Source organism: Phyllostomus discolor, chromosome 3 (genome assembly GCF_004126475.2).
Source record: "Phyllostomus discolor isolate MPI-MPIP mPhyDis1 chromosome 3, mPhyDis1.pri.v3, whole genome shotgun sequence".
Lineage (NCBI taxonomy): Eukaryota > Metazoa > Chordata > Mammalia > Chiroptera > Phyllostomidae > Phyllostomus > Phyllostomus discolor.
In genome coordinates, this window is record NC_040905.2 from 207,110,171 (window position 1) to 207,125,616 (window position 15,446).

General features: G+C 47.4%; 1 protein-coding gene across 9 annotated transcripts in view; it reads right to left on the minus strand.

The window, feature by feature from the left end:
* The window catches only part of MAPKAP1 (MAPK associated protein 1), a 211,318-nt gene that overhangs the window by 71,747 nt on the left and 124,125 nt on the right, over positions 1 to 15,446 (minus strand). The window lies entirely within an intron of this gene.

Here is a 15,446-nt window from a genome sequence, read left to right on the forward strand (position 1 = left end):
TTGCACATTTCACCATGTTCAACTCTGAATCTACCAACAAGGTAAGAAGCTAAATTAAATACCTTGTTTTATGTTAGGCCAGTTGTGGCTTATAACCTAAGATGCTAGAATGTGCTTCTCCCTGTGCCAGACACACAGAAGAAGAAGGCGACGCACTGGAGAAAGCGGTGGCGGAGGAGCCGCGGCTGCCAGCCCGCCTCCTTGCCGCGCGTTTTCCTTCTTGTGAGATCTATTATCTGGGAGCCGGGCTGCCCTGCTGGCTTTCCATTTGCCTTGCTAATAACAGTAAATCCAGCAGCTTCCACCGCAGCTCCTGTCTCCTTCAGCTGACTCCGAGGCCAACGAGCGGCTCCTCTCTGCTAATGTCAGATGTTCACTGGGAAGTCCCGCTGAAGAGAAAATTTACGACAGAAGTTTCTCCAGCTTTTAACCCTTCCGCGCACCCGGCCCCAGAGGCAGAGGGCTCCAGAGGAAGGCTGCTAGGCCATCCCTACACGGGAACGCCTGTGTTCTCACCCATGCTCTGCCGCTCCGACGAGGGCCCCCAGACCCCTGGAAGGGCTCAGTGAGCGGCCGGGCAGACAGATGCACGCACTCTGGGCCGCACCCAAGGGGGGCGTACCTAAATTTGAGCGGGGTGCCCTGGCAGCTAGAGCCTCTGTGGAGCCATGACTCAAAGCGGCCATCCTCGCGAAAAAGTGCCGTGCCACACAGTTGTGAGTATGCCTGGGTCTCCCAATACGGAAATTGAAGGGAGGGGACAGAACTAACGTTCACCGGGCCATTAAATAGCACCAGCTAAGTGCTTGGTGTTTGAAATGAATTTCTACTTAATTTTTATACCAATGTTACAAAGAAGATACTGTTATCCTTCTCACTTATAGATGAGGAGATGAAGTTCACATAGACTGAGAAACTTACCCAAGAACTAAAAAGAGTAATAGTAAAAAAGAGAATAGTAGCAAGTAATAGTGCTTCTAGAGTCCAGGTATTAAGTTCTAATATTCACAAGGCTACAACCGGCAGTCTGTGATCTAGCTGTGACCTTATTTTAGAATGGCCCGACCAAGGTCACCAGTGAGTGGTGGTGACAGCTTTCAGCCACCCATGACGGCTGCCCCTGAAATAAACCCTCCAAGGGCTGCAGAAGAGGCGAGGGCGGTGCTTCAGGCTTTGGGGAAGCGCTGGGGTGGTCCTCCCGCATCTCTTCGGGCGGGAAGAGCACGGTGCTGTGGGCGAGACTCGGGCTCACGGGCGACGGCGGCAGTGAGGCAGCAGCCACTGCCAGACCCTTAGGACCCTGTGTTCCTGGCACAGAAGAGGGGCCCCTCACAGGGCTTTCCTCTGAAGCGGCTCCAGCCTTTCGGGACGGCTGCATTCTAGCTCGGTGGGCTTTCCTACGACCTCTGCTCTACCTCTCCACGGCAGTTAGATGATACACTTAATCGGGCTGGCAGACTCAGTAAACTAGTTTTTGTCCCAATTAAAAGAGATCGTCGGAATGTACACATGACAGCTGTTTGGGACTCCAACGTTATGAAAAAGCAGCCGTTTTCATTTATAGTTGAGATATCAGCCATCCTTAGAACAGGGCAAAGCACTCAGCTAGCTAACAGCCTGCGCTTTAACCTGCAGAAAATACAGGTCACGGAGAAGTGTTGACGAAATCACAATGTAAAGGTTATACTCACATAACACTTCGGCCTGAAAAGGTCTGAAATGTTTATGATGGAAAGCAACTATTTCATAACAATGTTCTCACAGAAAACTGACATCCAACACGAGGAAGCAGACTGTGGTTGCAGGAGAAAGGGAATTTTCAAACAGGGAGTCCATGTAACAGTAAGGGAAAGAGAAGTATTTTTAAGCTCTAGAATTTGAAAGTAAGCTGTCTTCTTTTTACAAATTCTGAAAGGTATTTTTACTTTTATCAAAGTAACATGTACATGTAGCTTTAAAAGTAAGTAATACTGTAAGTCCTATAATGAAAACCAGCTAATTCCCTGACCACCCCTGAGTCCCTTCTTACTGGCAATTAGTTTAAACTTTTTGGCTACTTCTTCTGGCACTCACTGTCGTGTTTTTAGTAGCATTCCTCTGCAGGTGTTTCCCGAATCATTATAAATACCAGACAGCATCTACTAACGTCCACCGTGGAAGCCGAGGACCTAGCTCTCTCCTCTTTCACCCCGCACCCCACTTTCAGAAGCGAGTCTGCTTTCATTTCTTTCCTGTAACATGGAGTGTGCAGCGGTGTCCTCCTGCTGGGCACCCCCGCTTGATTATCAGTGCTTCGGCGGTCTGTTTTTGGTATCCCCCTCCGGCTCCCCAAGGATCATTAAAGATTCATGTCATTAAGGGAACCTGGGAGGCAACTAATCTCAGCCGATGCGCACTGCGTGTCATTTTTGAGACATTTACATTCTCATTCGATGATTTAATTCTCAGAGGAAGTTTGATCTCCAATAATCGAAGCACAGGGAGTCTCTCCCGGACTAGGAGGCGGGCGGGCCTGAGCCTGTGCTGGCAGAGGGCGAAGAAGCGGCTGTGGGCCACAGTCTGGCTTTCCCCGCGGGTCGTCCTCAGGTCATCCCACAGAACGTGGCAGCCACCAACCGTGGGCCGGCCAAGGTGCTTGGCAAACGAAAAGAAACCCATTCTTCTCCACAAAGGGCTCTCATCTCACTCCAATGAAGGCTCCACCCCCGCCCCAAGCCTCTCCCAAAGGAAAGGGAGGGTTCTCGTCCTTCTCCTCGGTAAGGTCCTCGCCCACAGCTAGCGAGATCAGTGGACCAGAGCTCACGGGGGCAGGCCCATGGCATCTCCGGGGGAAGGGACAGTGTCCTCTCTAGCAGCTCCGAGCCCGGATGTGGCCACACGTCTTCACCCCCGCTGCTGATGCTCGTGACTCACCAGCCAGCCCCTGCTGCCCTCTCCACTTGCCCCTGTGATCATCGGGGAGAGGTGCTGACAGCCCGTGAGGAGATGCTGAAGCGCAAAGACGAAGGTAATGCCCATCTTGGGCTGGAGGGAGTCCCTCCGGGAGGGAACTCCAAACACTGGGGACTCACAGAAGTCTTTTCTATCAGGAAATGAGCAGACTGAACACTGGAAGTGAGAACACCTATCAAGCGCATCTTGCTGGTACGTTTACCTTTTACTGGCCGTCTCCCCACCGCTGCTACGCTCCCCCGGAAGAGCCCGTCACCCTCACTCACCGCCTGGCGCGCAGTGGGGGCTTCACACATACTTCCTGCGGGATGAGCTTGGTTCTGGGCTCACTGTGCCCGAGTGAGCTGCACGACCTTCAGGGTTTTTTACGTTTAAATCATACTTTGTCTCAACTCTACCTTAATTTACATTGTCCTATTAAATATAGCGTGCAACTTCTTTAACAAAAGGTGAGGCGGGTTTCATCAGGATTGGCTGTTTCCATGAGTATGTGGCGGCAACAGGGAGGAAGACTGAGGAGTTCCGAGACCACCTTGCGCCCTTGCGGCGTCTGGCTCTAATCACATCTCACAGACTCTGTTTGGAAAACAGGTTCGATGCACAGCAGAACCTATCTATGCACCTCGCTGGCCGCCCTCCCTGTCGGTAGCTGGGTAACGAGAAACAGATGCCGGAAAGGCCTCTTTCCAGACCTGCCTCTCAGGGCCACACCAATGTCTTTCCCTGATTTTAAGTCATCTTTGTCTCCGGGCATTATTGTCATTGTACAACAGAAAAAGAAATACCCATATCGATGAGCTATTCTTCTTCTTTTGTCTCCTTAATGCACTTAAAGCTGTTGCAGAAAGCCCTGCTATCTGTAACTTACTCAAAAAGAAAAAAATTTGCTATGGAAAGTGGGTATTGCAATTGTTAGAACTGCCTTTTAAATCGCCCACGAGGGAAGACCAGCTCCAGTGCTGGGGCCTCTGAAGGCAGCGAGACAGAAGTCAGGTGTCTCGGGTCCCGGGGGTGGTCTCGGAAAGGACTCCTGCAGTAGGGTAACTTCGGGAGTGATGGCTGTTCATCGGAAGGGGCTAACTCAGCCTCGGCAGAGGAAGAGTGTTCCTTACAGCTACGAGTGGGATACACACGTGAGTGGCCTGCCTGGAGGAGGAGGGCCTTCTGCTTCCTCCCGGGAAACCAAGACTCTGCCTGGAGGGACGTGAGGGGCGGGCACAGCACTCTAAACCCTTCCGTAGCTTCCATAATCGTGCTCTCAAAACTGTTGGCATTTGATGACATTTCCTTTTCACTGTCTTCTGAGAAGAAGCAATAGACTCTGTGAGCTATTCAACTGTTAATACTAAGGCTTTTAAAAATCACTGGCAAACATGTTTGTTAAAGGCAATGTTTGTGCACTTCACCTCTAGAATCTTTGGCACTTTGAATTTGCTAAAGTAAGCTGTATGATGAATGAATTCTGTGATCATTAACCTACACCTACGTACACGGAATGGGTGTCCTTGTTAGTCAAAAGCCACTAGAGTTGATTCTCCAGACCCAGTTTTCTTCTTGTTCAAAGCAAAGGGTGCTTCCAACAGACCCATGCCCAACCACGATTCCAAGGCTGGTTCTATCACAGGGTGTGAGCTTTCTATAGCCTTAACTCGCTGGAAAAGAAAGGGTGCAGGCAAAGGCTAAGTCATGTGGGTAGAAAAGAGGTAAATCAAACCCTAAAAAGCCAGCTTTCACGAGGCGCCTGATGAGGTAGTGGCAACGGGAATACAGGCAGCTGACATCCACTGAGCGCTTATTACTGGCGAAATGCTTTACGTGCTGTTAGTCAAAACAACCGCCCTACAAGGTAGGTATTAGTACCCGGATTGACAGAGAAGATAACTCAGGTTCGAAGGGTTTGATTCCCTGCCTAACTTCACAGCTTGTGTGAAAGGCACAGCTGGGGTGGGGACCCAGGCTGGTTTGGTTCCAGAGCCCATGCCCTTCCCAATGAATCACACTGCCGCATCCCGGTGAAGCAGGTGCACTTGGCGTTTCCAGGGAGAAAGCGTACCTGCCTCCACTGCACTGTGGCTCCTGCAACCTCAGCCAGCGGGACGAAGTCCAGTCCAGTGAGTGGGAACTGAAGCTTTGGAGTCACACATCTGGGTTTGAGCCCCGGCTCCCCACCTCACTAGCTGTGTGAGCGTGCACAAGTTCTGTATCCTCTCTGAGCCTTCGTTTTCTCACTTATAAAAAACCCGATCCATTCAAATAGCTGTTTGGTGGAGTAAATGTTTTGGGATTAAGGGTTTGGCAGATTGCCTGGCAGATTTTGAATATTCAGTAAGTGGTAACAATAATTTTTATATTCATAACTATATACTGCTTAAAATCACATGTCAGTGGAAGAAACTGTGACCTCAAGATGTCACTGAACATATGGAGTAATTAAAAATAAAATACCCTACAAAAAGAAGTAAAAATCAGTGTTTCCTGTGCCTCCATGACATACATTTGTCAATTCAGAAATTTATATTAATGAGTGGAATCTAAATTACATATTTTTAATTTTGAGTTTTCTTATTTTACTATATTTTTAAGTCACAGAAAAGGTGAAAGAACGAGACACTGAAATCTGTGTGCCCACCGCCTAGATCCTACCATTAACACTTACTATATTTGCCTTATCACGTGTCTACCCATCAGTCCACCCTTTAAAAAAAATGCATTTCCAAGTAAGAAGCAGACATCAGTACATTCACCCTGAACACTTCAGTGTGCGTAGCATTAACTCGTGCTCAGTATTTGTTTACGATTCTCCTTTTATTTTTAGTAAAATCTACAGTGATATGCCCAAATCTTACAAGGACCATGTGATCGTTCTGACAAATGCCTGCACCTGTGTGGCACTAGCTCCTGTCAAAATAAATTCTATTACGACTTTTACTCTAGAAACTTCCCTCACATGCTGTGCATTTTAAGTTCAAGGAAAAAACCAACGGGCTCAAGGCCCGAGGGGTCTAGGCTCAGACCTCGTCTGCATCTCTCGTCAGGAAGGCCCTGCGCACGACACACACAGACACAGGCGACCGGTGTTCTCGGCCGTAACAAAGGGACAATGCCCGCCTCAGAGGGCTTCGTAGAGGTTACACACAAAGTCACCTGGAGCGCGGTGCGCGTGCGGCACCGAAGGGCACTTGCTTTCCACTTCCCTCCCCCACCCCCAAAGTGAGGAAGTTACCTTCAAACAGAAAACGGTGAGAACAAAAACAACACAACGAAACCGTTAAATGAGAGATGAGGGGGGAAAGGCATCTCCCTGCATAGGCAGTCCTCCCCCAATTTATCCACTCTGACTTCAGCTAATTAAACATCTGTCTCAACGGCCTCCTCCGCAAATTAGTCATCCCCACTTTGTGACACTGATTGTTGGTTGCAGCCTTTCCCCCACTTGCTACCATTCCCAGAAACTTCTAGGAGTTGACTCACCAGGCACATGGCAAGGAATGATGCAGGGTCCCCATTAACCCCCCACGGTTGCCCTTGGTGCCAGTGCTGTTCATAATGCTGCCAGGCGTGCTCTCAGATGCGCCTCCCCGAAATAAACCTGGGAAGCGGGGACAACTCTTTGGTCTACATTTCCGATTTCCAGATTGTGGGCGTTTTCTAAGTGTACCAGCCTTAGAAAGATAAACTACTCACCAGAAAATCTGTTTTTTAAAACTAGTTTTGATGACAAAGCAAGCAGGTAACAACATAAGGTCTCAAATGAGCTGAACTGGAGTCTACGGAATCACCAGCTGGCGCTCGCCAAACACAAACAACGCCTGCCGGCGAATGAAGGGGCAGTAGGCGAGCAACCGAAATGGCTGGCCTTCCCCTGCACACCAAGGGTGTGTGTGTGTGTGTGTGTGTGTGCGTGTGCGCACACCTGCTCAAGCGGGAAACGGGGAGATGAGGTGGGGAGAATTGTGTGCAAAACTCTAGGGCACTTCCTAAAAATAGTTTTCTGAAACGAGCCTTCCTCTCGATCCCTCTTCCCACTGAAACAACTCACTGATATAAGAAGTACCTTTCCAAAAGATAAAATGGCTAATAAACCCATTTAACAATGTTTAATTACACTAAAACCCCACAAATGCAAATTAAAACTAGATATTAACCACGAACCGCCAGTCTGGCAAAAATTGAAGACTGATGACACGCAGGGGCGGTGGGGGTGGGGAAGAGGCGCTCTCACACTACCTTCGAGTGCCCAAGAACGGGTCTGAGCTTTTTGAAGGGCGATTTCTTTTCCTCAACATTTTGAAGAAGCAAACCTCTGATAAGCAATCCCATAGTTAAAACAAATTTAACTAGGAAGATAAAAATGCAGTGGTCACTCTGATAAAAAATGCTTATGACACCGAGTACAAGAATGCAAAACCACCTATCTTGTAGGGAATCATTAAAAAAACTTGACACAGATCCTCTTCATGGGTTCATTTAACCTTTACTGAGTGTTCTCCACCTGACAGGCACTCGGCCAGGTGCCAGGCATATCGTGGTTTTTAGAAAACAAAAGACTCCCTGCCTATATGTATATCTGCATGTCAACTTAATACCCCCCCAAGCCCCCCAAAACCACAACAAAAATCCAAAGAATTTAAACGAAAGAGGAAACCCCTTTATTTTTTTACTTCATGCACCTCCAAAATGTTTGACTGTTTTCCCCAGAAGTATTTATGTTGCCCTCCTTTCAATGGCTCCCCTCTGCCATCAGAATAAAGTTCGAATTCAACAGTTTACAGACACGGTCTGGAGCCACCGTTCCCCCCCTCCCACCTCTGCGTCTGCTGCGTTCTTACGCTGCACGACGTGCCGTTTCCAGAAGGCAGCAAGCTCTCCAACTGTGCTCCGTCTGCCCGCGTGCTCTTTCCCATCCCTCAGTACCTGGCCAGCTTCTACTCCTCTCAGGTCTCAGCCAGGCAGTTTGCTCAGGAGAGTCCTCCCTGACTCCGCAAGACGAGACTAGGGCTCCCTCCCACAATGGGCACCCGGCCCTGTACTGACTTCCACTCATCCTGTGCATGGAATTTTAACCACCTATTGGCTTGTCTCCCCAAGTAAACAGTGAGTGTCTTGAGGGTGAGGACCACAGCTTGGCTTCCACAAAACCCCTAGAGCCCACACAGCGCTTCCTGCACGATGAGCCCCAGTAAACGGATGTGGCTCTCCTGTTTTCGAGTGCACTGTCGGGCCTGGCCTGATCGGGTCTGCCCCTGCCTAGCTTCTGCAGCTTCTCCTCTGCTGTCTTCCTGCTCCAGCAATTTGAAATGTCTATGTTTTGTGACTACATCTCAAAACGTCTGTCTGGAATGTTCTTCTCACTCACCCATCTGGCAAAGTTCTAAGTAATCTTCAAAAAGCTGTCAGAGCAATCGCTTACTCCAGAGCATCTTCTCTCAGCCCTCCGCCTCACCCAGTGGTTTTAAGTGCTCCCTATCCGTGCTGCGGTCGTAGCTTAAACACTTCCATTCATGAATTTACCAGATTTCACCGCCTCCTCTTCTGCACCCATTTCGGGCACAGTGCTGGCACAGAGCAGGCGGCACTGGATGTGAACCCTGCAGGGTCTCCTGAGCCACACAGGGCCCTGGAGCACACACGGCCCTTTCCTGCACTGGCCTGCATTTATCCTCCCTCACCCTCTCCCACGGTACAGCTGCGAAAAGTAAGGCTCAGAGAGGGAAGCACATGGTCACCCATTCGGTTACCATAGTTTCTTATTCCAGGGCACAATTTTTTTTTCATTTCTAACATTTCTAAAATCAGGATACAGCTTACAGTCAACAGATACATTTAATGTAGTAGTGCTTCTCCCCCGCGCAGGAGCTGGCACTAAATGAGCGGTGGTGCTGTGGCATTACCCCTCGTGCACCCAGGGCCGGGCCCTCTGACCCCGCAGTGTGCGCCTCCTGCACCAGCACACAGCCTCGCAGGGGGCTGTCTTCTCCCTTCCTCTTGTTCTGCATTTTCTTAATCCAATCCACTCTGGCGATGGCCTCAGATCGAGTGAATGAATAGATTTCGTGATGAAAAATGAATTTCTGAAAGATTAGTGACCAGCAGGAAGAGTAAACGCTGGTCAAACGTAGTTTTGTCGAATGATATATTTCATGTTTTTCTGATGTGGCGGTGGCGAGAGCTCATAACACCCTTCTAAAATAACTAGGTCTCTAAAGTGGTTCCAAAAGATTTTTGCTTGACATAAATTCTCTGAACTTCCAGGCTTTCTGGATAAAACAGTTGACTGAATGCCATCTCGAATGTGCCCTGCTCTACACTCGGGAAGATCCATCAGGACCACGGAGCACTCCAGACGGGAGGCTCAGGTGAGATGGAACCGGGGAGGGGAGGCAAGGGGGAGTGTGCACCTGCAGCTTCCTGCCTGGGGCAGCCCGAGTGACGCATTTAGACACCTCCGCAGTCCTAATGTCCTGGTTTTGTTTCCCACTGGGTCACCGGACAGGGGTGCCAGGTCTCTACTTCTCACTCCAGCCCTCGCGCACGCGTGGCATCAGCGTGATTACTCTTTCACAAGGAGGAGAACTTCCTGCGGAAATTACTGTTTTGGGTTTGTTTGTTTTTTTGACAAAGAACGTAACAACAGTCCTATTTACTGTCTCTCCATCTTTTCTTCTTTTTTAAAGGACAACTGCTGCAGCATAAGGAAACCACACGTCTGTGTCTCTGGCTCGCAAACTATTTGCATACACGAAATAATACTGAATTTTCTGTCCACGCAATTACACATGAAGTAGGACTCTGTTCAACCCTACAGACAACAGATTCTTTACCTTACTTTAGCCTCTGAAGAGCATTTCAGGTTAGAAGGGTGTTAAAAATCCTAGTCCATTTAAATCATATGGGCTTCTCTTCTCCAAAGGGCAGCTCAGGACAGGTGTATGTTGCTTTAAGAAAGCTAGACATACAACATTAAAACTGACACCGATACAGACAAACTGTGCAATTACAAAAGAATTCCTGGCTTTATATCCAGATTCACCACAGGGTTCCTTTAAATGCTGCACTTCCCTAGTGCATTTAGATCTTAGAATCAATGAACATTTCTGTTTACAGAATTTTAAATTTGTTCTCCCATTAGGGTTCTAATAAGCAACATGGTACAATAAAAACAATACGGGCTTTGAGGTCAAAAAAAGCCTGGGCTCCAATTTAGAATCTGCCATTTACTTTCTGCGGAAATGTGGGCAACTTGAATTTCTCCCCAAGTCAAGGAAAGGGAGGCTCAGAGAGGTACGTATATGATTACACATGCAGGTACCACAGTTTCTTAGTTCTAAAATGCCATTGCTTCCCACTTGATGACATTTCTGAAGTCCCATCGCTCAAAGGCACGGTTAAATGAGGTATCCTTAAGTACACAAAGGCACTAAATAATCCGTTGTTACCCCACTGGAATAGGTCTTGGGGAAGACACAGAAATCCCCTTTAAAATCTTCTTGATAAATAACAAATTGACACGTATACAACTTTTCAGGTCTGTCTGGTAAGAAAGAAGGCCCCTGCCTGAGGGGTTGTGAGGAGTGAGTCAGACACTGACGCTGTGGCTGCCGGTCTGGTCCGTTAGAGCAGGCCCCCCCACAGGGGACAGGCTCCGACTCCCCAGCCCGGCTTCCTGGGCCCCAGACTGGTCTGCATTCTCTCTCCCATTGCAACCACCGAACTCTGAACTTCTTTCCAAGTCTCTTCTTCTTCATGTTTACATTCTCTGTACATCCCTCTCTTTGGGCCTCAGTGTATTCCACCGTGGTTACAAGTTTAGATTTTATTCTAACTCCAACTGGAAATCATTGAAGGGTTTGGAGTAGATATGACCTGATTTATATTTTAAAAGAGTGCTCTGGCTGCTGTGCAGACAGGAGACTGGAGAGAGGGCCAAGAGCACAGGCAGGAAAACCAGCTGGGGTTCTATTTCAGCAGTCCAGCCAAAGTCACGTGGCTCTGAACTCATCCAGCAGGGATGGGAAGACTGAATGGACTCGGGATGTATTCGGGGGGTAAAACCGGTAGGATTTGCTAAGGGATAAGATGTGGGGAGTTAGCACAGGGAAGAATTCAAGGGTCAAGTTTACTACATTGTTTTTTAAGTTGGGGGAAAGAGAGTTAAGTAAATTGACTGCAAATAAATGTTCTTTTTATATTAAAATATAGTCAGCTTTAACAGCCACTGCCCCTCCCCAACTCTTCCTGGCTAGACTACGAGGGTCGCAGTTGAAACGCTGATCTCTCAGGGAGGGTCCCTGAGCTCCCTGTACCATACCACAAGCTCCCCGCATCTTCGTGTTCTCTCTCGGCCCCTGTAATCGCTCTCCTTCTAGAACGTGAGGCCTCCCCAGCAAGGACCTTGTGGATCTGCCTCACCACTGTGCCCTGTGCCCAGCGCAGGTCTGGCACAGGTGAGCACACAGTGAGTGTGTGTATACACAGCCACAATACACTGTGGACCAAGATGCGCATTTTACGTGGATTCTTAGGAGAAAACCTGAGAATCTAACGATGCCCTCATTAACCGCCTGCTCCTCCGATGAGAACCCTGCACCCGGTGGTAGGTGTGCACAGCCCCCCGCGGCTCCCAGCAGTTACTTCGGGGAACAGTGTCTGAGAAGCCCTAGACGAGGCTATCTCATCGGTGACATTCTAGGGGTCCTGTGAAAACACAGCAAATTAGCCAGCAATGAGGTGGTCTATGACTCTGAACAGAGATGCTAGGAGGGAGTCTACTTGACAAAGCTAGTATTTGTTTGAAATTCTAGGTGAAACTGTGTAAGAAAAGTACAAATGAATATCACAAGTCTTATTAACCACACTGGAAGAGCTTTTCAAAAGGATCCTCAGACTGATGCAAACTTGCCTTTCACATCAAAAGGCAAGAACGGACAGGGGTAAGAGAAAGTAAATAAGCTTCTGGTTCAGCTCCACAGCAGATGATAAAGAGAAACACCTCCATTTCATAAGGACAATAAATGCTGAAACAGAGCCATGGAGAAAACGATTCCGCTTGGGAAAATCCCACTCGGAAGCCTCCTGCCTTTTGCAGACCACGAGAGAACTGTCTCATTTCTCTGTGTCAATGTTAAGGTTGAAATCGGATCTGCTTCCGTTTCCCGAGTGTCTCGGTCATACCCAACACCGTGCTTTGGCAGGCTGGTGAGGGCTGGTGGGACACAGTGCTTTTAAACAACACCAAAACGCTAAGAGGCTCAGAAGGCCACTGACTGTGAGAGTGAACTTGACAAAAGGAGAGCTTGAGGAACCGCGGCCTTTTCCTACTAAACGAAAGGTCAGTCTGTTTCACCGGCTCACTCAGGGGACCCGACAGGCTACTCTTCATTATGTCAAACACACACCCACCCAACTGTTAAAATTAGTAAAGAGGTTTCAGCTAATTTTTCTAAAACTGGATTCTCCCTTTACATTCTTCTTAAACGGTGGGGAGTTTCTGCCAAGGCAGGTAGATTCCAAATGTCAAGTAGGTCAGGAGTAAAATGAAAAGCTAAAGAGAAACTTTAAAAGAGACATTTAAAAATGGGCTTAAAAAAATAAGCCTCAGCAGAGAAGTGACTAGAACACACTGTGAAAAGCTTACTCCAGTTCAGTACATGAATATTAATGGAAAAACCCTGCAGTGTTCATAAATAGTTATGACTTGATGAAATAATTACAAATAGTGCAAGTCGAAATTTTAGATCAGCTACAAGTGTCTATAATGATATTCTACCCCCAAAAAGCAAAAATATTCTAAAACCCTAAGGGTCCCATTGACAAAGCTCCTTACCTGAACAAAGAAGAATTCTTCTGCTCAACTGTCTCTCACCTTCTGAGTTTTTACAAATGAAAACTGGGGAGCGAGTGCCAGAGGGAAGGGCAATATTTACACATTAGGGCAGTCACGAGGCCTACTCTTTGATTTAATAATGTAGTTCTCAATTTATTATTACAGCGTTATTAAACAGAGAGTTGTCAGTCTGGAAGAAAGATGAGAGGCGTGCGAGGCTGGTGGGTGAGCAGCGCAAGTTCACTGCCAGCCTACCAAAGGCTGGCTGAAATCTGCCCCAACACAAGTAACCCCAGTGAACAAACACACTCGGCACGTGTTGGTGAGCCTCAAGTGGAATCTCCCCCCTCTCACCGAAGGTGAAAAGAGTAGCGAAGGGATCAGTGTTTTTCTGAACTCGAACAGGTGAAAGCTGTCTGAGGGGAGGGCGGAGCTCTCCACCTCTGTCTGTGACACAGGGGCGCTGGGGACCTTCTTACAGACACTGGACAGGTCACTGCAGCAGAGACCGAGCAAGCACTGGGTGAGCGTCTCCGACACAGGGGCGCCGGGGACCTTCTTACAGACACTGGACAGGTCACTGCGGCAGAGACCGAGCAAGCACTGGGTGAGCGTCTCTAACCTGACACCCCCCCGCCCCCAAGTCCCTGACTACGCGCTCGTGTGTCACAATGGGTAAGTCGAAAGTATTTCACAGCCAACTGGGAGCACCAACAGACTTTTTCTTCTTCTTCTTTTTTTTTTTTAGTAAATGTATCATACTCATGTTTGATGCTATGACAAGAGGATTTTCCTCTTTTCATTCATCACCCTCCAAAACAGGTCCACTCCACCACACAAAGTTCGAAAACATGAAACGCACCCTGCCTTTACCAAGCTAACCTTAAATAAACACCTTTGCCAAACTGGAGAGCCTTCCATTTCGTGAGACCTGGCTTGATAAAGCAACAGAAAGGGCTTCTTATTTTAAAAAAGCATTTTGGAAGAAGAAAATGGACAGTAATGTACGTAACTACATCAATCTCAATCAACTTCTCTAGTGTGAGAGGAATAAACAATGCCCATCACTGTTTTGCAGGTAATGAGTCCTGACTCTTTGCCGAGGGTCCGCCCCAAACTCCGATGGACACAGCAGGGTGCACACGCGACGGTGAGCGTGAGTAAATGTGTGCGCAAGAAACGTGGCTGCTGGGGACGGACACAGACGGACAGGTATCCGACTGCACGGAGGGGGCTGGGGACAGAGGGAACGGCGCTGGGTTAGTGGCGTCCCAGGAACTTCACAGAGGTTTCCTGGGCTGAAAAATCTATGGCAGCACAATTGTTATTAAGTAGGTTTAGAAAGTTAGTTCTGTCTCCTCATGGACAATTCAGAATAATGCTATCTTAGAGTATAATAAATCTGTCACAAAATACACTATTAAGTAAAAAAAAAATTAGGAACAAAGCAAGAGAAAAAATAAGGACCATAAGGAAAGATGAAGGCTTATTAAACATCTTCAAATATCTGAAGCTGTTTAAATGCTTTTAGATCGGCACCTAGAACTCCAAAATAGCTCCTTCCCCCTGGGAAGGAGAGGGTATGCCTCTTCAATCATCCCCTAAATGCAAAGAGGTTTGACCCCCATGCAATGGATAAAAGTCACCCAAAAAATGAACAAAAGAGGTGTTTGGAAAAACCAGAACACCATTCATCCCAGCTAACGACTTGTTCATTATGAGTGATGATGGATAAAGACTTCTCATGCTGAGATGAAATCAAGATTTATATGCATTGTTTCCTCTCCCAACTTGTGGGAAGATCATCATCATTTAATTCTATCTCTGCGGCCAGTGATGGGCATCCAGAGAGCTGGTTATCAAACGGCGCAGTCAGCTGGCAAAAGCCGAAACGTGCAGTTGGCACATCTGGACGGAGCCGCCACAGCCGAGGGTGAACAATGACTCCTGGCAAGCATCCAAATTGCTTGCAGACGCTAGCAGGTCTCATCTACAACCGCCCCTACCAGCATCTCTCTCTCTCTCTTTTTTATGAGAATCAGATTTTCATTGCTCCATTCAATTGCTCTCCTCTGCCATTTTTTACAGCTCTTATCGTTCCCCTGGAATATGGCCTTGAGACAGCTCATCCGTGTCCTTCACTGTGTTATCTCTTCTAACTTTTATTAAAACTTCAGCTTTCATCTGAAGATAGCTAATTAAATCTGGAACAGATTATATGCCTCTCCTTAAAAAGAACACAAAACCATTTTCCTCAACCCGAACAATGCTTTTTTTTTTCCTTTCCAAAAGATGAACTAAAGGTGTTTAAGAAGTCTCATTTATTTACAAAGCTAAGATCTCTGACGTGTCATATACAGGTTGATTTATATTAAAGTTGTCTGTGGCATGACGCATCTTGGGGCTATTTTGCAAAATAATTATTTCTCAATATTGGTTATATTTTTTCTCATATCCTTTGAATATAACAGCTAATACCATAAACTAACTTTCTGTATAAAGTTGGGTAATTAGAAATCAGAGATGAACAGGTATTTCTGTGAATCAAATAATTTATCCTTAAACTGTTTTTTTTACAGTTGCCTTCAACTGGTAAAAATGATATCTTTTCCCTTTTATTTCGTACCTGAAACACTAGCAATTAAAAGTTTCCCTCATGGGGGATTAAGAA